This window comes from Panthera uncia, chromosome C2, assembly GCF_023721935.1.
Source record: "Panthera uncia isolate 11264 chromosome C2, Puncia_PCG_1.0, whole genome shotgun sequence".
In the NCBI taxonomy this organism is placed as follows: domain Eukaryota; kingdom Metazoa; phylum Chordata; class Mammalia; order Carnivora; family Felidae; genus Panthera; species Panthera uncia.
The window spans coordinates 89,873,630-89,898,671 of NC_064810.1; the positions used below are offsets into that span (position 1 = coordinate 89,873,630).

The 25,042-nt window shown below is 34.0% G+C and overlaps 1 protein-coding gene across 4 annotated transcripts in view; it reads right to left on the minus strand.

Annotated features, from left to right (window-relative positions):
- NAALADL2 (N-acetylated alpha-linked acidic dipeptidase like 2) overlaps positions 1-25,042 on the minus strand; it is a 1,336,058-nt gene that overhangs the window by 1,283,603 nt on the left and 27,413 nt on the right. The window contains exon 3 of one of the 4 annotated variants that reach the window (XM_049629586.1): positions 15,686-15,745. The exons of the other annotated variants lie outside the window; for them this stretch is intronic. The gene's annotated coding sequence lies outside the window, so the exon portion shown is untranslated. The remainder of the gene's footprint in view (positions 1-15,685; positions 15,746-25,042) is intronic. 4 annotated transcript variants of the gene reach the window in all.

Consider the following 25,042-nt stretch of genomic DNA (forward strand, 5'->3'; position numbering starts at 1 on the left):
GATAAGAATATAAAGGTAAAGGTTTTTAGTAATAGCTTTAATAAATAATTCACTTTTTTATTCATGTGCAAGTAATGGAACAGATATATAATGGAGCTAGGACAGAGAATGCATCTGTATGCTGGCCTTATTATTTTAATTACTTAGGATGAATTTATTCTTTAAAGAATATATTCAGTCTAAATCTTACTACCAATAGATTCATGCTTAACTTCTTGTAGTATTATAGACCTTGAGGAGTTCCACAAGAATTGTGGAACTTATGAAGGTAAAGAAGAATAGTAATGGAAGTATTCTAACACGATTTGGGTTCCATGTTATTTAAATATTCTATTATTGCAGTATCCATCAGAATAACAACACTATAGCTAATCTCATCAAGGTCAAGGATAGGAATAAGCTGAGATAAAAACTAGAATTTATCACCGCTTTAACTGAGGATATCTAAAAGATTAATAATTCCAACCTTGAATATTGAACAGATCCCGTCTACATATATAGATGGCCAAATAATCCTTTCCTTTACCCACTTCTAATACATGCATGTGTTGGAATATATATATATGTATATGTACATATATATATATATATACACATACACACACATTTACATATGTGTATGTAAATATACACACACACTCTCACATATATAACATCAGCTGGCATCAATGAATACATGCCTTTAACATTAGGAGAGAATTCTCTATCCCACGATCTAGGCAAAGGAAAAATAAATCTTTACAGTTTTATGATCATGCAAATAGCCAAGAAATGAGTCAAATATTATCAACATCTAACGTCAACACTGAGGGAGCCAAAGTGCTAATGGAAGTTACATTTTCTCCTTGGCATATTTAGTGTTTTAAGAGTGTCCAATATGTTCATAGTATATCAAATGAGAAAATTTCAGGCAGTAGAGACAGCATGTACATAGAATGAGCTGAGAAATACTGAGGGATATCTAATGAGGTTATGGAACAATCAGTGCAGCTTGCCTGCTGACTGTTCATTAGCCACCCTAAAAGAGCCAGAGGTGCCCCCTCTTCCTGCCAGCAGCTGCTGAACCAAAAGGAAGAATCACTGGAGTTCAAGAGCACAAACATCATACAATCAGAAAATGTTAGAGCTGGAAAGGCTCTAAAAGGTCACATAGTAACAGTGTCCAAATCAGTAGGTCATGGTTACACTTCAGTGATTCTATGAACCTCTTGAAATTATATACAAAGATCTGTGTACACATGCAGAAGAACCATTTATCTAGTTGAATCATTTCATTTAATGGATGGGGAAACAGTTCCACTGATACTCACAACTCACTAGTACTAAATCAGAGACAAGATTTCTTGAGTCCCAGCTATTTGTTTTTGCTAACACACCAAGTATTAAGTATTAAAAATCTTAACTGCAGCAGAAAAAGACAGACAGCTGCAATCCCTAATCTGAGATTTTCAAAAATATTCAATACACCCTGTGTAATCACTCAATAAACTCTCCAAGAGTCCATTTATACTGCCCTTCCTTGTCAAAGTGCCAAACATAACCTGTGTGATATTTGTGTTCTGGCAGCCCTTGCAAGTGAATCAATATCTGACACAAGTAGCTGCTCATGCCCTACTGGCATCTCAGAAACCAAAGGTAGTCTGTCAGAACACTCAAGGAAGAAACTAGAGGATACAAAAAGGTTTGAGAATATAAGTGTTCAAGGGCAGAGCTATGCAGTAACTTATACTGCCTTGTGTATAGTTGATGCTCAGCAAATGTTTGCTGAACTGAATTGAACTGATGTGTAAACCATCTGACAAATGGTCACCCTGACCATTACCAAAGGAGGAAGAATTCTTGCTCAAGAATTGCTTCCCTTATGAATACACTAAGGCTATTTTTTTTTTAATTAGCTTTCCTTAAGCAACTCCATACATATTCATCAATGTTTCAGTTATTCCAAAATACCTCTGATTTTACAAACAGAAGCCAGGGCTTTACAAGTTCGATAAATTTACAAGACTTTCTCTCAGTGTTGCTGATATCTAGATCTAGACCTAGATATAGATATATAGATGAAATCTCTCTAGTAAGATATTTTGGCTAATAAGAATCTCTCATCAAATTAATTAACATCATTAGATTCACTTTCAGATGGTTTGACAGTGGTCTTTGGGGTCTAATAACATATTGCTAATGTGGGCAAGCTGCCACTGGACTAAATATGATTTTGTACAAAGTAAATTCTCCATCTCAAATATAAATAAAGTGTTTTCCTCTGCAAAACCTGCTTCTTTCCCTATTAACTACTGTGATTAGAAGCATATTATCTAGTCCCCAGTCCAAAAAGTTTACTAAACTTTTCTCTTACCTAAAACATCTACTGAATAAGGATACCCAAATATATCTTATCTATCAAATTCACAACTTCCTTTTTCCATGGCCAATGCTTTCTTATAGGCCCTCATCAGCATGAGCCAGAACTCACAATTCTTGCTACCTTTAATTGTTCCCATTCTAGTTATTCCTTCAATGACATCAGAATTCATTTTCTAAAAAGCAAATTTAATCATTTTTACTCTTGCCTGAAACCTATTAGTGGCCTCCTACTGCATTCAAGTAAACTCAGATTTTTACCTTAAAATTAAAGGTAATTAAAGCTTGGTGTTCTTTCCATTCTCTTGTGCGGCAACCCGTAACATCTCCTACAGGCTCTTTTAAACATCCTGCTTAGAGACCTTGTCAAGGTTCTTCATGTCAGCCTATTTTCTTTATTCTCTTAACTTTTAGCATATACTGTACCCGCTCTGTAAAACACTCTCTGACACTTTTTCCATGAGGCTTAGACGCTATCCTTCCTTCATGGCTTAGGCAAAGGCTGCAAAAAGAACCTTACCTGTCTCCCCCACAGGAAGTCAGTTATTTGCTTTCCAATCTAGCATTTTATCCATATTTCTATCAGCACATTTAAAACAATATTTTATGAAATATACATACTGAAGTAAAATATATTACCTGAACAAAATGAAAGTCAATTAAATATCAGTACCAAAAAGATATCTAGAATCCCCAAATATGCACACTTCCAACATCCCCATGGGCCAATGGAGGAATAACAAGGAAAATCAGGAAACATATTGTATTAAAAAATAATAAATACATGTTAGATAAAATTCATGAAATGGGGTGACAACAGTGAAAATCAGAGTGAGAACCTCCAAAAGCCTCTCCTACATAAAACCAACAAGAGAACTGGCAAAATTGTTAGAATCAACTTTTTCAAAACTCAAAATACCAAAGGCTTGCAGCATTCTTGTGAATGTTTATTCAAGAAAAATAACTGATCTCAGTAAAAACAGTGATCTTTGAGGAATTTGAATTTGCCCTACTCCTTTCCCCCATTAGTTGAAAATTAAGCACACGTATTTGTGGTGAATACTAGAAGACAGGGCACCTCTAAAAAAAAAAAAAAAAAAAAACAGTATGGGTCTGGAGCATCTTCAAACTCTCATTCCCAAAGAAATGTCATGATATGACCTATTTTATGGTTCCTAGAAGACTCATTTCAAGTTTCTCTATATTTGACCTAAATCAGATCTCACCCAGTGGGAAAAGCCTTTTTTTCCAAAGTCGTTTGTTGAAAACAATTACAAGAATGTTATTTTAATTTTTTTTAATGTTTATTTACTTTTGAGACAGAGAGAGACAGAGTATGAGCGAGGGAGGGGCAGAGAGAGAGGGAGACACAGAATCCAAAACAGGCTCCAGGCTCTGAGCTGGCAGCACAGAACCCGATGCAGGGCTCGAACCCACGAACCGTGAGATCATGACCTGAGCCAAAGTCGGATGCTCAACTGACTGAGCCACCCAGGCACCCCACACGAATATTATTTTAACTTTACAGTTGTCTAAAGCCTCTCATCTTGGCTTACAGATGGCTATCTTCTCTTTGTGTCTTCACATGGTCTTCCTTCTGTCCATGTCTATGTCCAAATTTATAAGGATGCCAGTGATATTGGATTAGGGCCCACCCTAATGACCCCATTTTAACCTAATCACCTCTGTAAAGATGCTATCACCAAATAATGACATGTTCTATGGTACTGGGGGCTAGAATTTCAACATGATTTTTTGTGGGGGCCACAATTCAGCCTATAACATCCCTCCTCAAACATAAAAAAAAGTTGTGCTACGGTTATGTTTTGGGGTCTTTTCAAATGTTTCGAAATAACGAGCCATATTTTTCAAAGTTTTTTCTATCACCTTTAAAGCATTATATTAAGGAAAAGTCCCTAAAGTCTCTAACTACGCTTTTGAAACTCAATTGTTACAGCAAAGTCAACAGTAGAACTTTGACAGTAGAATAGTAGAAAAAAAGAACAAATGGACTGATTTTAGTCCTGGCTCAGCCATTAACCATTGAATTTTCCCTGTATTTAGTACTTAAATAATGCATACTTTAATTCTTCACCTGGAAAAGGAAGTGGTTGGACTGAATCCCTCTGCAACTCCACAAGACCAAAGACTCTGATTCTATCTTGTCTTATTTTGCTACAGCAATTGGTGGGTTGAAGGTAGACTAGAAATAGTACAAGAACATTTATTTAAATGAAGAGATTAATATAAATTCAGTTGAGTTTGGAAATGTTTGCACAGCTGAAAACCATGAACCTTCCAAACTTCTTGGACAAATTTCATCCATTCTCTGAGGATAGACTGTTTTTGGATTTGTAAATGCACATGAATGTTGCTTTCAGCACAAAAAAAATACCTATGGTAGGTATCCCTCATAACAGTGCCTTATGTGACTCCAAAATTATTAAGGTTGAATATTCCAGCAGTCTTTATTTTCTTGAAAATTAGTCCTAGAAAATTAGAACTAATCACAATAGGCTATAGGACTTAAGTTATTAATTTATGAAAACTCCCTTGGATGCTCATAGATTCTATGATAAAATTCAAAGCATCTAGTTATTCACTTACTAAATGGTGTCCACATATTCTGAACTAGTAAATTAAAAAAGGTATACATCACCATATCCATATTTTAAATACACCACATGAGAACAGAATCAAGAATGAAATGGTCTTTCTTGACACAGGAGAAAGAAACATGCATTTGAAAGAGAATTCATGTCTCCTGATAAAAGTGCTTTTCTAAATTTGATACAGAGCATAATGATCAAAAGTTTCAGGAAAACGTGTTGGAAGACAATGATTCATATAAACATTCCCTTTGAGAAATAATCATGGACTATTACAACAAAGACTATAGGGTATGTTAGGACAATTTGAAACAACATCAATGCTGGAAGAAAAAAAAAACATGCCAATATTTCAGAAGCTTGTTTAAGACACAAAGAATCCTTCAGAAGGGACATCTATGTAAAATTACCAGCTGAGATGAATTCTTGAGGATACCAGCTATGTATAATTGGCATTATTTATTTAAACTTAATATAGATATTGGAGAAGAACAAGTGAGCTGACATTGAAAAGCAATTCTGTTAATATTCCACACTTGACAATGATAATGATAAATTATTTAAAGAGTGCCATATATATGAAACATTTAAGAGTATAAAACGCATGTTTGGGTTCTTTTTTAAATAACTATGTTAATGAACAGGCTAAGTCTAAAAGGGTTCTTTGACTACCTGAACCTTCTAACCCTCTAAGAGTCACAAATTTTGCTCAGACTGCTGCTGTTGTATAGTCAAAAAGGTACTATAGAGCATAGTAGAGCATGGTGCAGATGGCTATATAATCATGGTCTACAGTTATAAGATTCAGGTAATTGATATAATGGTGAAAAATGATACAGGGTTGAAAAAAGAACACCAGCAATATTAAGGCGTGTTATGGTGATCGAAAGTTCATGATGTACTTTCTAAGAGTACACCAATCACTCAAAATTGATAAAGTAATTCTTCCATTTAAGCAATACCCCATTCTACAAGTAATTTCTTACAAGATAGTGTCTCAAATGTTCTTATATGGTTGATTCACTTCTTATGGCTAAGTGCTCCCAGAGAATGGTTTACTCATTCTTGCTGACAATAGCCCTAGAAAATATAAGTACTTTACATACCTATAAAATACTTTTGAAGTACATAGCTCTCCTTTTCCTTTCAGAATACAAATCCCATTGCAAATTGTAATTAAGATTGGAGGTGGCCAAAAAAAAAAAAAAAAAAAAAGACTGGAGGTCACACTATTTTATAAGCAGGAGTATGAAGAGATTAACTGGCCAGCTTATTTTGCTAATCATGAAATAAAAACCCAACTCCTATTTCACTCACTGAGATACTCAAACAAAGGTTCTCAAGGGTGCATTCTCCAAACAGAAAGGCTCTTCCCACCTGTGGGATAGAAGCTGCATCCCCCGCCTTACTTATTCAATTCATTCAAATGTTTTCAATTCATCTAAGTTTCCCACCTCTATACTCTCCCCATGTTTTGAAAATTATACACTATCACTTTCCTCCAAACTTGAAACCAAGGGTTCTTGATTTTTTTTTAATTTCATCAAGATACAATTCACATAAATAAAATTCAACCATTTAAAGTGTATGATTCAATGGATTTTAGCAAATTCACAGAGTTGTACAACAATCACAATAGTTAATTTTAGAACATTTTCATCCTTCCCCGAAGAAACTCATACTCATTTTCATCCCATTCCCTCCTCTCCCAACACTAAGAAACCAATAATCTACTTTCTGTCTCTATGGAGATTTACCAATTCTGGACATTTCAATAAAAGGAATCACACAGTACGTGGTCTTTTGCGATTGGCTTCTTTGACTTACTGTAATGTTTTCAAGGTTCATCCATGTAGTAGAATATATCAATACTTCACTTTTATTGCCAGATAATATTCCAATACACAGGATTTTATTTACCCATTCATCAGCTGATGAACAACTGGGTTGTTTGTACTTTTAGGCTATTATGAATAATGCTGCTATGAACATTCATGTATAAGTCTTTGTGTAGATGAATACAGGTTTTCATTTTGCTTAGAAATATAGCTAGCAGTGGAATTTCTAGGTCATATGGAACTTCTATGCTGAATAATTTAAGGAACTACTAAACTGTTTTCCAAAACCACTGCACCCATTTGCATTCCCCTCATCAACCTATGAGGGTTCCAATTTCTCTACAACCTCACCAACACATTCTGTTTATCTGACTTTTTAATTACAGTCATCTTAGTGGGTATAAAGTGGTATGTTACTGTGATTTTGAACTGCATTTTCCCAATGTGTAATGATGCTTTTCATATGCTTATTTACCACTTGTATAACCTTTTTGGTAAAATATCTATTCAGATTCTTCATGCATTTTTAATTGGATTATTTGTGTTTTTAGTACCGAGTTGTAGGAATTACTTATATATTCTAGATATAAATCCCATATCAGATATATAATTTGAAAACATTTTCTCCCATAATATGGATCATTTTTTTCAACTTTATGATAATATAATTTCTAGCACAAAAGCTTTAAATGTTGATAAATCTAATTTATCTATTCTTCCTTTTGTTGTTTGTGCTTTTGGAGTCATATCTCAAAAATACTGCAAAGACCAAGGTCATTAAGATTTCTTCATAATTTTTTTCTAAGAGTTCTATAGTTTTAGCTCTTACATTTAGGGATCTGATCCATTTTAAATTAATTTTTGTGTATGGTGTGAAGTACAGCTATCTAACTTCATTCTTTGTATGAGCATATCCAGTTGTCTTAGCACTATTTCTTGAAAAGAATTCTTCTTTCTTCACTCAACTGTTTTGGTACTCTTGTCAAAAAACAATGGACTATAAAATTGAGTTTAATAACACAAAATTTAAGCGACAAGGTCACCTGAAAATTTTCAAAATAATAATCTGAGATTTAGCCAGTAACCATCAATGAAGTGGAAAAATGGCTAGCTAACATCCAGATGACAGGCAGAGTGTGTCAATGAAACACTGACTTTATCCACATCAATATAAGTAACAGAAGTGATAATAGGCTAGGAGATGAAAAAGCTGAAATCACACAGGTAGGCAATGATATCAAGTGTTTATAAGCCATAATAATGACTAAAGTCAAGTAGTTGGCTATGGAAATATTTTATGTAATTGATCTACTTTGAAGATATATGAGGAGCAGCCTCACAGGATAAGGTGGAGCATCTGTGAGCGTGAATAACAGGAACTAAACAGGATATAGAAACCAATTCCTTAGTAGCCTGATTCAGAATAGGGTTTAGATCCAATGGAGGATATGAATCAAGAAATGAAGATGGAAACCAAGTTATGCATACAAGGCAAATATGCAAAAGTTTGGGGAATGTCATGGAATTGTAAAAAAAAAAAAAAAATAGACTAGGAATTTACCCCAGATAACCCTAGATAGAAATTGAAAACAATTTCCACTTTTTGTTTAAAAAGAGGCTTTTCACACTGCATCCTTAGTAAGGAATGGCTTATGGATTTGTAGACATAGCACATCAATGCCTACAATAAGGAAGCATTTACTGAATCCTTGCTATATCCCAGGCACACTCTCTGTTGTTTTTACATGTATTATCTTGCCTAATTCTCATGAGTATCCATAAGAGGTTAACCCTATTATATTCATATTAGAGATAACAAAATTGAGATTTAAAAAAGTTAAGTATCTTATCTAAGTCTCAGAGCTATAAAACAGTTAAGTCTAGATTTAAAACCAGATTAAGCTGACTCCAAATTATTTGGTCTTCTGATTATACAGGTAAAGACAAAGAAAAACTGCATCAGCTTAGCCCTTTACTTAAAGTAATATATAAGTTGTATATGACTTGGATGCTAAAGATTAGAGGTTAATAGGGTTTCAAATCTTCATTGGTTATTAGTGTTACCACCAAACTAATCACCGGTATTAGAAATGTCTTGAGCTTTCTCTGATTTCTTCACCCAACATGTCATTTCTACCTGACATCCATCTCCTTTCCATTCCACATTCACAGAATATATTTCAGGTCATCATCACTCCAAGACTTGATAATTGTCATATTTACCAAAGTTTCCTGTTGGTTCGCCTTACATAAATCTAGGTGATTCAGTACTACAAAACTAATCCTGAAATGCAGCTTTAATCAAGGCACATCTACTCTAAAAAATATTCAATAATCTCCCCTCATGTTCATCAAATATAGCAAACTGACCTCCACATGCCAGGCCTCTACAACATAGCCATGTCTTCCCCATCCAGCCTAAACATCTTAGCCGCCTACAGCCAAACTGTATCATTTACTATCATTGAAAAATGTTCCATGCTTCCAAACTCGATGCATTTATTCATTCTTTTCCTTGGCATGAAATGCCTCCTCATGTCCTCCCACAGAAATCAAATCCACCTCAGGGCACCTGGGTGGCTCAGTCAGTTGAGCTTCCAACTCTTGATTTCAGCTCAGGTCATGATCTCAGGGTCATGGAATCAAGCCCAGGTCAGGGTCCATGCTGAGCGTGGAGCCTGCCTAAGATTCTCATTTTCTTTCTCTTTCTCTCTTTGTCTCTCTATCTCTCTCTGTCTCTCTCTCTCTCTCTCTCTCTCTCTCTCTCTCTCTCTTTCTCCTAAATACAGAGAACAAACAGAGTTGCTGGAGGGGAGTTAAGTGGGGGCATGGGCTAAATAAGTGGGTGATGGGCATTAAGGAGGGCAATTGTTGGGATGAGCACTGGGTGTTACATGTAAGTAATGAATCACTAAATTCTACTCCTGAAACAATTACTACACTATATGTTAACTAACTTGGATTTAAATTTATAAAAAATAAATCTATCTCACCCTCTGCCCTTCTCCCCCACTCACACTCTCTGAGAGAAAGAAAGAAAGAAAGAAAGAAAGAAAGAAAGAAAGAAAGAAAAAGATCCAATCCACCTCAAATGTCACATTGTATAAGAAACATCCCTGAAAACCAATTCCCTCAAGATAATGATTATAATGATTGATTCCTCTTTTAATTACATTTTTCTTGTATGGCTCATATGACTCTAAATTATTCTAGTTTTATGGATTTTCCTATTCTCTCTTTCTAGACTTCAATGAAAGCAAAACCTATATATTATTCTTCTCTGAATTCCATAAACACTTAGCAGATTCTTTGAAATTGTGGGCACTAAAAAATAATTGTTAGATTAAACTATTATTAAAGTTGAAACAATATAGTGGTGTGTTAATCAGAAATATCTTGGCTGTAAATGGCATGTGTTCCATCTAGCTTAAAGGGGGAATTGCTTTTGGTACATGTAAACAAACTATGAAAAATAAATGATAGGGCTGGCCTCCAAATGACAGATATTGACAGGACTATCTACTATGTTGCTGTGTATCTCCTTTGGGTTGGCTCTGCCCCCCCCCCCCCCATTACAGACTGAACTTGCCTACCTCCTCAGAGACAGCCACTAGCACCTTCTCAGTTTCCATTCTCTAACCTTCAGGACCAGAGAGAAAAGGAGTATTCTACAAAATTCACCCTTATCCCTGCATCTGTTTAAAAAATAGGGAGGGCACTTGCATGGATCAGTAAGCTAAGCATCAGACTGGATTTTGGCTCAGGTCATGATCTCACAGTTCATGAGATACGGCCCTTGATGAGATCAAGCCCCACATCAGGCTCTGTGCTAACCAGACAGAACCTGCTTGAGAATCCCTCTCTCCCTCCCTCCCTCTCTCTCTCTCTGCCCCTCTCCTGCACACATGTTCTCTCTCTCTCTCTCTCTCTCTCTCTCTCTCTCTCTCTCTCTGAAATAAACATTAAAAAAATTTTTAAATATGTGAAAAAAATCTCTTACTGGCCCAGCTTAGATCACTGAATTAACAACTGTGGACGAAAGTTGAGCATAGAAGGTGGTAGCTCTTGTTCAGGCCTCATAGATAAAGTGAGGTATTCATATGTGTGTACATTTTTTGGAGTGATGACTTACTCAGAAAATGAGGGAAGAGGCATTACGTGGAGAAAATACTTGATGTCCACTGTAAGTACCTAAAAGTTTCAGTGGTAATAACTGATTAACTGTTAAATAGTTGAGTAAAAAAAAAAAAAGGATTAAAGGAAAATCTTAGTCTATCAGTCTATGAACAGCATTTTGGAACACTTAGTAAAAAAAGAAAAAGATACACATCACACCTTTTACTTTCCCATTCTTCATATTATTGTTCTTTCTCCAACATTCTTACATGGGCAGGTTCAGATTTTGTACATAGTTTATGGATAAGTAAGGCTGTGCACAACTGTTCATAAATATGGAAAAGAAAATGGCTGCTTAGCATAACTGTTTGGGAATCTAATATTCTGTGATGGTTAAAATAATAGCCTTTCTTATGTAGCTTATCATTTTTTTCCTTGCATGACATTTATCTCCTCTAATATCATTATTGGAAATATCCATCATGTATCTCTCAGAGTATCATACGCACAGGACATCAAGAATCATAGTTTCAAATGGCCATAATGGCCAAGAAGACAACATAAATGAGTAAGAAATATGGTGCTGTAAGAAGTGCCTACTCGAAGTGGGCAGCTGCTATGCTGTTCCAGCCAACTGTTCATTGATAGAAGGCAAACTAGTGTGGTGAAATCATGTGGTTCTTTTTATTAAAAAAATTCCAGAAAGTCAGGGCTATATATGAAACCTCCTGATTTTTAAATGTGAGCCACTAATTTAAATATTGTTTCAAATGCTGTACGTGCCAAACAGACCAATTCATATCCTATGTAGATATATTCAAAAGTATTCATTGAATGAATGCTAATGTACACAATTAATGATTTGCAAATTAAATCATAGTTTTCTATTAATTACATTCTAATTGTAAAGATTACTTTCTCCAGAAGAAAATGTTGGTCTTAGTCCATTAAAACACTATTTAAAATTTTAACATTTACTTTAAGAACTATTCTTCTTTTGTTAATGGGAAGCATTAGGTAAATGTAATGCTAAAAATTATCTCTGAAGAACTTAGTCAAATGGATAATCAATTCACTCTTATAGATGCTCTCTCATATAATATTAAGTTATCACACAGCCAGCATTTACTGTCATTCTCATTTATTCCTTATTACTTAAATGTTTAAACTGCTCAATTTAATCTTCTTTACGAAGGCATTTAAAACCACTATCAGCCATAATGATATCTGAGTTTCTACAGTCCTCATTTGTTGTTTGTTATTTAATCACATGTTCCCAAGCTTCAAAGAGCTTTGTGACTAATCGGTGGAACAACAGAAAACATAATAAATTTGTTATTAGGAGATCCAGTTGGATTCAAATTTATTAGTTATTAGAACTTGGGAAAGGGAAATAAATGGTTTGCCATGTACTTCAGCAATAAGTGTATAGCACCAGTCAACTGAGGATACAAACAGAAAGAAATCAAGAATTTATTTGCCAACGAACTGTCAATTCCTGTCAAAAAAAAAAAAAAAAAGTAGATAAATATGAGAACCAGAAGGGACTACTTATAGAAACGACTATGAATAGATGCTGGGAGAAAGGAAAAGAATAAAAATGGATGTCAAGATATATGGGTAAAAGATATATTAATAATCTAGTTAAAAGATACCTGAGTTCTTAAAGAAAAAATAATGTAAATGTTTGATACATATATAAAAATAAGATCTATGACAAAAAGCCTAAATGAAATGATGAGGAAAATGGAAATATATTTTTTTCAGAAAATAAAAGGAAAGACCTCACCCTAAGAGTTAAGAAGAAAATTACAAGATACTTAAAAACAAATAAATCATTCTATAAAGATGAAAAAATAATGCCTGATGTGAAAAGTACAACATATCAATTTATCAGCAGATTATATAAATCAGGAAAACAAACTGGTGAATTTGAAAACACAGCAATGGAAACTATGCAAAAGAAAACTGAGAAGAAAGAGAACCAAAAAGAGAAGATGCAAAGAAAGAGAAGTGATGGAAAAGGAAGGAATAGGAAGAAAAGGGGAAAGAGAAAAGAAGGTACTGTAGAGAATATAATGTGTGTAAGTAAAATATATGACAACAATAGCATAAAGAATCAGAAGGGAAAAATAGCAGAATACTACTGTAATATTCTAATATTACATATGAAGTGGTATAATATCATTTGAGAGTAGACTCAGATAAGTTAAAAAAAATATCCTCCAAATTCTGAACTAATCACTAAAATAACAAAATGAAGAAATATAGCCAATCCTAAGCCAATGAGTTAGATAGTATAAAATAATTTTTAAAAGTACTCAATCCAAAAGATGGAAGACAAAGGAAAGAAGGATATCAAAATAAGGATGGAATTAATAGAAAACAAATAGCAAGACGATAAACTTAAACCTCACCATGTCAATAACTGTACAATAAGCAAACTGTTTATAAACACTAACATTAGAAGGCAAATATTACTGGGGCGCCTGAGTGGATCAGTTGGTTGAGTGTCCAGCTTCAGCTAAGGTCATGATCTCATGGTTTGTGAGCTCAAGCCCCGCGTCAGGCTCTGTACTGACAGCTTGGAGCCTGGAGCCTGCTTCGGATTCTGTCTCCTTCTCTCTCTGCCCCTCCCCACTTGTGCTCTGTCTCTCTGTCTCTCAAAAATAAATAAATGTAAAAAAATTTTTAAAAAAAGAAGGCAAATATTACAAAACTGAATTTAAAGAAAAAAGCAAGACCCAAAGATGTACTGCTTACATGAAACATATTTTAAATATAAAGAAACAAATAGGCTAAATATAGAAGGATAAATAAATATACATCATGCTAACACTAACCACAAGAAATCTGGAATGGCTATATTAATATCAGAAAAATTTGATTTCAGAGCAAAGAATAACACTAGGGATGAAGGATTTTCATAATAATAAGAGGATTAATTAATCAAGAAAACATAACATTTCTAAAGATTTATGCATCTAATAAGGGAATGTCAACATACATAAAGCAAAAATTGATAGAACTTGAAGAGAAATACATAAATCATAATTATACCAGATTAATTATAATCAGAGCAAAAATCTTCAGAACAGCAATCTAAAGCCATAATGATATCAATATAATCAGAAGCTGTTTCTTGGAGAAAAATCAAAATGATTGATAAACATCTACCTAAAATAATGACAAAAAAGAAAGTTTACAATTTAATAGTATCATTAGATGAAATGGAAAACCTCCCAAGAAGAGCAACTATATATTCAAGAGAAATATATAGACCTTTATCTATTAAAGAGATCAAATTTGTACTTAAAAAGCATCTCACAATGAAAATAAGATCAAAGAAGATCGAAATAAGTGTAATGAAATTTCATGTTCATGGAAATGAAGACTTAGTGTTGTCAAGATGTCAGTTCTTCCCTACTTGATCTACAGAATGAACTCAATCCCAATCAAAATCCCAGCAAGTTATTTTGTGGCTATCAACAAACTGATTCTAATGTTTATATGGAGAGTCAAAAGACCCAGAATAGCCAACACAATATTGAAGGGGAAGAACAAAATTGGAAGACTGACATGGCACTACCCAACTTCAAGGCTTACCCACATCGAGCTCTGCACTGAGCATAGAGCCTGCTTAAGAGTCTCCCTTTCTCCTGCTGCTCCTCTCCCATTCATATGAGCTCACACATTCTCTCTTTCTCTCTCTCTCAAAACAAACAAAAAAAAAATTAATAACTTCTATTCAAAAGACACTGTTAGGAGAATAAGGCTAGGAGAAAGTATTTGCAAATCATATAACTGATAATGGACTTGTATACAGAAATAAAGAATTTTTAAAACTCTGACAAGAAAATACAGTACCCAATAAGAAAATACAGTACCCAATAAATTTGGCAAAAGATGTGGACACTTCACTAAAAAAGATATGTAAATGGAAAATAAGCAAATGAAAATATGCTAAACATCATTAGACATTAGGAAAATATACATTAAAATCACAATGATACCACCACTACAAACCAATTAGAATATTAAAGACTAACCATACCAAGTGTTGCCAAGAATGTGGTGGGACTAGAAATCACACACACTGTTGATTACAATGTGAAATGATCAATCACTTTGAAAACCAGTCTGGCAGTTTCTTAAAAAGTTAAACACATACCTAGCATAATATTCACCCATTTCACTCTTAGGTATTTACCCAAAACAAAAAAAAAATCATATAACAATATAAAGATTTGTACATAAATGTTCATAGTGTGTTATTTAGGACAGCAAAAAATTAGTAACAACTCAAAGACCAAGACATGAATGGAATTTTAACTGTCACCACAAATTATAATGTGGATGAATTTCAAAATTACCTTGGTAAAAGAAGAAAAAAAAAAAGAGTACATACAATAAGATTCCATTTACATAAAACTACAGAATATACAATCTAATATATAGTGACAGAGGACAAAGAGGTAGTCACTTGGTGATGTGAAGAAAGGGGCCAGAAGTGAGAGGGGGATTACAAAGAGGCATGGGCAAATGCCTGGAGATGATGGGTACATTTACTATCCTGACTGTTGTGATGTTTGACAATGCGTAAGTAAATTCAGACTTATCAAATTATACATTTTAAGTAGGTGCTGTATATTGCATTATATTTTATGCAATTATATCTCAATAAACTCTTAAGAGAGATATTTCCCTCATCAATCTAAGAACATGTAATAGAAAAATTTTGAAAGAGCTTTCTTTCTTGATTACCTTCATCAAAAGTTAACAGCCCACAATTCTCTCCAAGTCATCCATCCTTTATCAAATTTCCTGAAACAAGTTGCAGTAAAACATTTAAAATGTTAAAATAAGGTTGAAGGTCCTGTGACTCATGATAATGGATATAATTCTCATGAAATCTTTCCAATACTGAATAATATGAATTAAACTGCTTCTCCATCTGAAATGATGTAACAGTTTCCAAAATATTCTTTAGTCTTTGATCATGTTGTCTCTCCAGCCTGGAATTCTTGCCCGACTGCTTCTGCTCCATCTAAATGCCAATCAGTCCTTCATAACATACCGCATCGCCTCTATTAAAGTGCTCCTTGATGAATATAATCTTTATTTCAGGAGTGGGCAAACTACAGTCCTACACGCTGCCTGTTTCTCTAAACAAAAGTTCTACTGAAATACAGCCATACCTATCTATTTAGGTGCCGTCTAGGTTTGTGAGTGATGCCATGGCAGAGTTGGGTAATTATGACAAAGTCGGTATGGTACAAAAAACCACATATGTACTATCTGGCCCTTTATAGATAAAGTTTTCCAATCTCAAAAAAATATTAAAAGGACAATTATAACTTTTAACCCCCATACTTCATATCTTAAGCATCGTTCATTATATTATTCATCTTTTCAACTTACATTTTATAATCCTTAAGGGCAAAGGCTCAACTTTATAAGCACTACACAGTGCTTTGTACTTATTCAGTACTTGATAAACATCTGTTAAATCAGATTAAAAACAATTTACGAGTGCAAAAGAGTTCAATTAATAGCAAATACTAATTAGGATGAGCTCTATAATTGTGGAATAATAAAAGTACACTGCTTTCATCAAGTTAGACTATGATACTGCAATAACCTTTGGGAAGTTAGTGCTAGAGCAGGCTTTAGAGGTCATCAGATCCAATCTACTCCTTTGTAGATAAAACATTGAGGGTCAGAGAGTTTAAATGATTAACCAATGATAAAATAAACGGTTAGTGTTAGAACGAATACTTAAAGTCATGCATGCTAGAGATAAAAGAACCAGATCCTTCAATGGGCAAGCTTCAAGACATATGCAAATCCCACAAATTTTATAACATGCAAAACTATGTATATGTACATGTAAACATGCTCTGGGGAGGAGTTTTATATTCTCATCAGAGTTAAAAAGGAGTTCATAATCCCAAATGATTAAGGAAAAACAAAACTGGGGAAAAGATACTTTTGGAGAATCACTGATTGTACCATCTTGTAAGCAGCAAAGCCATGACTAGCCCACAGGTCTAATTATCATCTCTATGTTTGTCATTCCATCCAAGAGAGCAGCATAAGTACATATTACAACAATGTAAAGAACCACTGTGAATAGCTCTTCAGGCAATCCAGGTATCCCTCTTTATTTTCCCCTAAGTATCCTTTAGTGTATAAGTATTTTTGCAGTACTAGTCAAACCAATCAAACCAAGATTATGGCGGGGGGGCAGGGGGGGAGGATAGTTAATGTTGGGGGAAATATGTAGATTTCCTATTTTAAGTAATATTCCAAGGAGGTTATGTAGTATGGGTAAAGAAAAATAATCAGATGTCAAATATTTTATTACTGATACTTCCCATTCTATTTTCTAGCTCTTTATCCACAGACACACAAAAAATTCTTCCAATAAAATGATACAATGAGACTGAGTAGAAAGTACAAGTACATAGTTTTACAAACTCAAACTTGCCTGTGCACACGTGCAGCAAGCCAACGTCTAAGTCATAGGTTCTGAAGCAAAGAAAGCATTATTATCAGATGGGCAACCCAACCCGAAGAAGAGGACAGTTCCCAAAGTTATGTTGCCCAGTTGAGTCTAGGGATAGCTTATATATGTTTGGGGAATGAAGTGAATATATGAAAGGCAGGTGATGGGTCTCTTGAAACCTTGGTAGAGGGTGGGGGAGAGCTTGAACCAATCTGGAGGTACACATTCTTCTGGATAATAATATACCATTTGGGACCTGGTATGATCAGATATGTCAGATAATTTCAAGACAAATGTTACCATCCAGTCACCATGAGGTTTCTATAATCAGTAAGTAAACAGGGAGTAGGGGTGAAAAAGGCAAAGTTAATGATTGATCATGCATGAGGTAAAAGGTGCATAAAAGAGGGATGCCTGGGTAGCTTAGTTGGTTGGGCATCTGACACTTGATTTCAGCTCAGGTCATGATCTCATGGCTCATGGGTTCAAGCCCCGTGTCAGGGTCTGGGCTGACAGTGAGGAGCTTGCTTGGAATTCTCTCTCTCTCTCTCTCTCTCATTGCCCTTCTCCTACTTGCCCTCTCTCTCAAAATAAATAAATAAACTTAAAAAAATAAAAGAAAGAAAAAAGGTGCATAAACATAATTAAGTAGGGAACAAAACATAATGTGGAGCTACGTTAATAATATAACTAATAAAACTATAGTGTTGCTTATTCTTGCAAGCGTCCCCACTCAAATACTCTGTATGAATTAAAGCTTCAATAGAGAATAATGGGTGACTCTTCCATGTAGTCTAAATCCTAATGTGCACTGTCTCTAAACAGTAGCATTACCATTGCCAAACATCAGACCACACATAAAATGGAACATGAAAACCCATGAAAAACATGGTACAAGGAAAGGAAGGAAGGAAGGAAGGAAGGAAGGAAGGAAGGAAGGAAGAAAAGGAGGGGCACCTGGATGGCTCAGTCAGTTAAGGGACCAACTTCAGCTTCATGATCTCAAGGTTCGTGAGTTCAAGTCCCACATCCCACATCGCACACTGGGCTCTCGGCGATAAGCCCAGAACTGGCTTCAGATCCTCTGTCTCCCTCTCTCTCTGCCCCTTCCTTGCTCATTCTCTCATGTTCTCTCTCTTTCTCTCTCTCTCCCTCCCCCAAAAATAAATAAAACATTTGAAGGAAAGGAAAGGAAGGAAAAGGAAAAGGAAAAGGAAAAGGAAAAGGAAAAGGAAAGGAAAAAGGGGCACTGGGTGGCTCAGTAGGTTAAGCGCCCAACTCTTGATTTCAGCTCAGTTCATGATCTCACAGTTCCTGAGATGGAGCCCTGTGTAGGGCTCTGTGCTGACAGTGGGTAGCCTGCTTGGGATTCTCTCTCTCTCTCTCTCTCTCTCTCTCTCTCTCTCTCTGCCCCTCCCCTGATCTCTGGCACCTGAACGTGCATGTTGTCTCAAAAAAAGAAAAAGAAAAAAGAAAAAAAGAAAACACTTAATTGAAAGTCTAGTGAAAGGAAATTACTAGAATAAGAATTGGTTAAGAAGGTTAAAAAAAGTAAAAACAAAAAATTTCATTTGAAGTACTCAAAAAGGCATAAAATACTTAGGACTATTTTCAGTAAGAAAGATCATAGAAACTTTACAGAGAAAACACTAAAATCTTATTAGAGAATATAAAGACATTCCAAAAATGAAAAGTTATTTAATGCTTTGAATAAGAATTCCTAATATTAAAAATATTGCCTCTCAATGTTACTACGTATATTTAATAAAATCCAAATTAGAATCCCAATTTTGTCCTTCAGTGGATAAGATTTTCCTAAATTTATATTGAAGAGTAGATGCCCAAAATTTGCAGAAAAAAAATGCTAGAAGGTACATGTACATATGAGAATTTGCCAAAAAAGCCTCTATTATCAAAACATGGGATTAACATAAAAACAAAGAGTAGAAGATAATATGATTATCAGATAGATAATCTCACAAATAATAATAGGCCAGTAAGGAGAAAAGAGTGCATAGCTTAATAAATGGTACTGGCAAAATTAAATATATATACCTGGAAGAAACTAAAATTAGTTGATTATTTTACAACATATCTTTAAAAATTTAGGATTAAAGACTTAAATATAAAATAATAAAACAACAAAAATCCGGTTAAAAATATAGCATATTATATGCATAATGTAGTTTTAGAAGACTTTCATGATCATAATAGAATATATTATAAAATTATAAAATATATTTGACTACACAAAGCTTTAAAACTTTCACATGGCAAAAGATATTTTGAACAAAATCAACAAACCATGTATTTGAAAATAGCATTAAAGAGGGCAATTAAACTCTATGGTATAAAATAGTCCTTAAAACTTGGGAAGGTTGATATAAACAACCCAATGGAAAAGTGGATAATCAAGTGGCAATTTCCATAAACAGAAGCTCAAACTCAGAGATTTGTAAATTAAGGTAACAATGAGCTATCAGTTCCTATTTATCAATCAGATTGGCAAATACTTAAAAGACAGATTACAGACATTATTGGCTATTATTAGAGAATAAATATATTCTCATACATTGCTGGGATAAGAGGTATAAAAGATCATATTTAAGACAAAAACTGGTATTTCTGTTTTTAAAAAAAGAATCTATAGTAAAAATATATGTATTAGTAACTACCCATGAATATTCCCACTGCATATCTTCTCCACTGATATGTAATACACATTTGTTAACATATTTTAATAAGGCTACAGATGAGTACTATATTTTTTGTGCAATTAGAGGGAAAAGTGATAGCCCAAATTACATCTGATTTCTAAAACTGACTAATTTTTTACCACAGTTTGAACAAGTGATATTATAAACATTATTTTTTCTGTATATACTATGGAGAGTTTAAATAGCAATCTGATTAGACTCTAGGTATTTGTGTAACTGCACAGTACATAAAATAGTACTGTTTTTCTAATGCTTAAATTCTCAGAAACATTGTTAGAGACTGTCACTAGGGGGAGGTCTTGTTTTCCAGAGTCTAAATTTAAATTACCATAAATCTTACAATTGCAGCACATGTCTATATATAAAAATATATCAGAAAACATAATGCAAAACACGAGACAATATTTCTCCTTTTAAATAAGTCATAAGCTTGTGAAAACACAACCGATCAATATTTGTAAAACATAATGTTAAAGGCAATTTAAAATTTTGCATCATAAATACATCACAAAATTTCCACCTGTAAAATGGAAAATAATAAATCATATTTTACTTTAAACAATCATTAATTGAAGTAAATGGGCATTTTTCTTTTCAGCTAAATGTAGTAACCACTCTTCATTAAACTCTTCCTACATAGATTATAGCTAATGACTTTTCTTCATTAATCTATGAAAACCCATTTCTTTTTTATCACCTTCACACTACAATTGTTCCTTATCAATTCCCATAGAGATACTCATGAGTAACAGTGAAAGAATAATACTTGTATACCTCCTCAGAACAACTATTCACCTATTCTATGACGTTTATAACCCAAGAATGTTAACTCTCTTCAGCTCACTGACTTTCCAGTTATAATCCTTCCCCAGAGGAAATCTATGTGGGGATAATTTTTGCTCTAGGGCCTTTGCAGATTGGTTCCTGATAATAAGAACTGAACAGCTAAACTACAGCATGCAAATTTTTGCTCTGGAAGCATGTTTTTTAATGCTGTAACTGTTATTATTTCAAAAACAAATTAAACAAGGGAGTTCTGTAGAAAGCCAATTAACCAATTTAAGCAGCAACTTAATGCAAATCACTGCCCCTTACTTACACCCAATATGGTGTTTTATGATTCTAAGATGTCAATCTCTGAGTGTACGTCTATAGCAAGTGACTGTTTAAAAGTGACTCAAGGTGCCTATACAAGCATTCCAATGGGATGCATTTGTTAAGTATGAGTTTTGATTTATTTTCACTTCCTACCTCTGCCATGTGGTTTTATTTCTTCAATTTTCTATTATAAATAAAACTGGAAAAGTGTGTGGGAAGAGCACAGGATCAGAATGAGATTCTAACCCAAGCTCTATATGGAAAAACTATATTTGGTCCAAACACCAGATATATGACAGAATGGCCATAAGGAAGACTATTTAATGAATTCAAGACTTTGTGCACATTTTGAAAAAAAAAAGTTGCATGCAAGTAATTTTGCTCTTTCATCTTCATAGAACTTTAGTCCTGATTATAAGCCATTAGGGGTCAATTTCAACAGGAAGTATTTGATTTTTTTAAAAATGTTTCTTCATTTTTTGAGAGTGGAGAGGACAGAGTATGAGGGTGGAGGAGCAGAGAGAGAGGGAGGCACAGAATCTGAAGCAGGCTCCAGGCTCCAAGCTGTCAGCGCAGAGCCTGATGTAGGGCCTGAACTCATGAACGGTGAGATCATGACCTGAGCCAAAGTCGGCCACTTAACCGACTGAGCCACCTAGGTGCCCCTTAACAGGAAGTATTTAGACAGACCTACCACAAAGGGACATCTGGTTCCCTGAGGCTTTCATTCCTCCCCTAAACTAGTACTTCAATGCCTCCTCAGTAATTCCCATTTAAAAATATTTAAGTTAGTTAAAGAAAAGTTCAATTGGGTATAGTTCATGAAATCACTTTAGTCAATACAAGTAATGGTTTATATCAATAAATCCATTTCTAAGCATTATTTTTAAATATATTTTTATTAAATACATATTTTAAATATATTATTATACATACTTAATTATTATTAAAAACTAACCTCTGTATTTCTCTAACGTACAATATGTGTAGTTTATGTCAAAGTTTACATGGCACACAAACATGTTTTAAGAAATCATACTCATTTTTGAGCATTTATATACCTAGGAACATTTTTTTTCATGTAAAATGGACCATGTGAATAAACTTTGAGAAAAATTAGGATATTATAATGTAACATTAGAGATCAAATTAACTATAAGACAGAAATAAAACTAAAGGAAAGAGAGGAAGACTAAAAATTGGAAGAACAAGATACCACAAGACAAATAAAAAGTATTACATGAAAATAGGAAAAACACATAACTGATCTCTATAAAGTTCTTGGGTATTGTGCTCATCTTCTGCATGCACTTCATTCTATCAGTAATAATTGTGTCAAAAAGACTCTCTCTTTTAGCCTTTGAATAACCACTAACAAATCACAAGGACAGATATTTAGTAAAATCTGCTTATATCTTAACACACTTGTATAGGGTCTTTGACAAGAAATAATGTTCTCATAAGGATTTGATTATTTCAGTAAGTATTATATCTGGAAAGAACAGTAACATTTTAATTGTATTTAAAGTGTAAACTTTGAATAAATAAATTGCATTATTATTTTGGTGTTAATTTGTAAGATCTGCCAACACAGTGTATGTTTTCCCTTGAGAACTAGAGATAGCTATTCTCTGGAATGGCATCTACCTCTGATGTCTCTTAACCACTGTTTCCTCTGCCCATCTCCTTGAATAAATTCCTCAATGACAGAGTCTCATTTTTTGTCTTAATATCCCTGCACCTAGCATAAAGTCTTATAACCTCTAGGGATTCATGAACTCTGTTTTTTGTATAAACAGATGAATGGCTGGGTTGATGGGACTCGCCTTACAAAAGAAAGAGAAGAAAGGAGGTAAAGCAATGTTCTGTCCCTAGACTGTGAATTCCTTGAGAAAGAGCTCTTTGTTATTTATGTTTATTATTTTAGCAGTTAGTATGGTATCTGGCACATATTAAATCTTCAAATAATGTTTGCAGAATGCAGAATGAATAAGCGCCTGATTTATGCTGGAATTTCACTGAGTATGTGATTCTTACAACAGTTTGTATTATTAATTAGAAATTTAGTCAATCCTTTCATAAATTACTCTTTTGGGGAGTGCCTGAGTGGCTCAGTCAGTTGGGCAGCCAACTACAGCTCAGGTCATGATCTCATGGTCTGGGAGTTCGAGCCCCGCGTCAGGCTCTGTCCTGAGCGCTCAGAGCCTAGAGCCTGCTTCCGATTCTGTGTCTCCCTCTCTCTCTGTCCCTTCCCTGCTTGCTCTCTCTCTCGCTCTCTCTCTCAAAAATAATAAACAATAAAAAAATTTACTCTTTTTGGTTCTAACTTTAGTCCCTGTAACTACCTTTTTTATGAGCCTAAAAGAAACTAATTTCACAAATTACATAGAGTATTATATTTATTATTTTTATGATCATCCCTTATATATCTTACTCAAGAATTTAATATTTCCTGTAAAATGTATTTTATATATGCTGCAACATCAATATTATCCACTTTGTTTTCTAATAGTACATTTTTCCCTTTTAATGATTTTATGTAAAAAAAATTTTAATCAAACCAGTCCATGTTTTCCTTAATGTCATGTTTCTTTGCTTTTAGACACTGAAATTCCTTTCCCTTCTGATATTTAATATTCAATTTTACTTTTTCTAATTCACCAGTGGCTTCCTTTTTTTTTAAATTTTACTACTATTCCAGGTAGAATTTATTATGCCATGACCTGTTAGGTGAGAATCTAATCATTTTCCTAATCCCTATGAAAAAGTCCAAACACCATGTATTACATATGATTTCTCTTCTCACAAATTTGAGCTCTTTGATCATATATTTATACATATAAGCAATTCTTATTCTAAGGCCAATGTCTGTATCAGACTGTGGTAAGCAACAGAGTGTAACTCATACCTATGTAACATCCTGTGTGTGCTACACCCAATACAATGGAATAAACTGCTAGGCACTTAAATAAACGCTTTCTATTAACAAAATTCTCAGGTATTTGACCTGCTCTGAGATCTAAATATGATAATGAAAATGCATATGTCATTCTCCCATAGTATACTAGAAGACCCTTTAAAGCAAAACACCTGTCTCCCTCATTTTCAGATCCCACATTCTTAGGATAGTGCCCAACAAAGAGACTCAACAAGCATTTGCTGAAGTGAGCCCAATTATGGCAAGACTGAAAAACAGTCCCATAAGAAAGATGATTTAAATGCAAAAGATGGGAGATTTTTTTTAAAGTAACTGGAAGAAGTTAAGCAGTGGCAGAATTTTACAAGAAACACAAAACTACAAAATACAGATTTCATCAAACTCACTATTCACACCAATAACTATGTAAAAATTATTGATTTTCAAATAACTCCCCTTTATAATATAGGTTAGATTAGATTGGTTCATACTTTCAGTGATGACAAAAATCACTCTGGCAAAATACACTTTAATTCTCGTTTTTTATTAACTAGTACATAATAATTCTTCAATCAAAAATCTCATTTCTAATACGACTTGAGAATGTTCCATTTATAAATGGAAACTTGTGACCCTAATTTTCAAAGTCTGAAGGCTCATGACTACATTCAGTGTTTTTAAAGGAATCTTAATTTCAACTTTGTTAATTAAAATTTGTGAATCAATGGCCTGAGGAAATTTTCACTAGGAATATGTTAAATTCAATAAGGCATTATTTAGACAACATATGTAATTTCCTTTAAGCTAAGTTGTGAAAGGATGAGATACTATTTTATACTGGCCTCAAAATGTGAATTTATCAGAAAAACATTCTCCAAAAA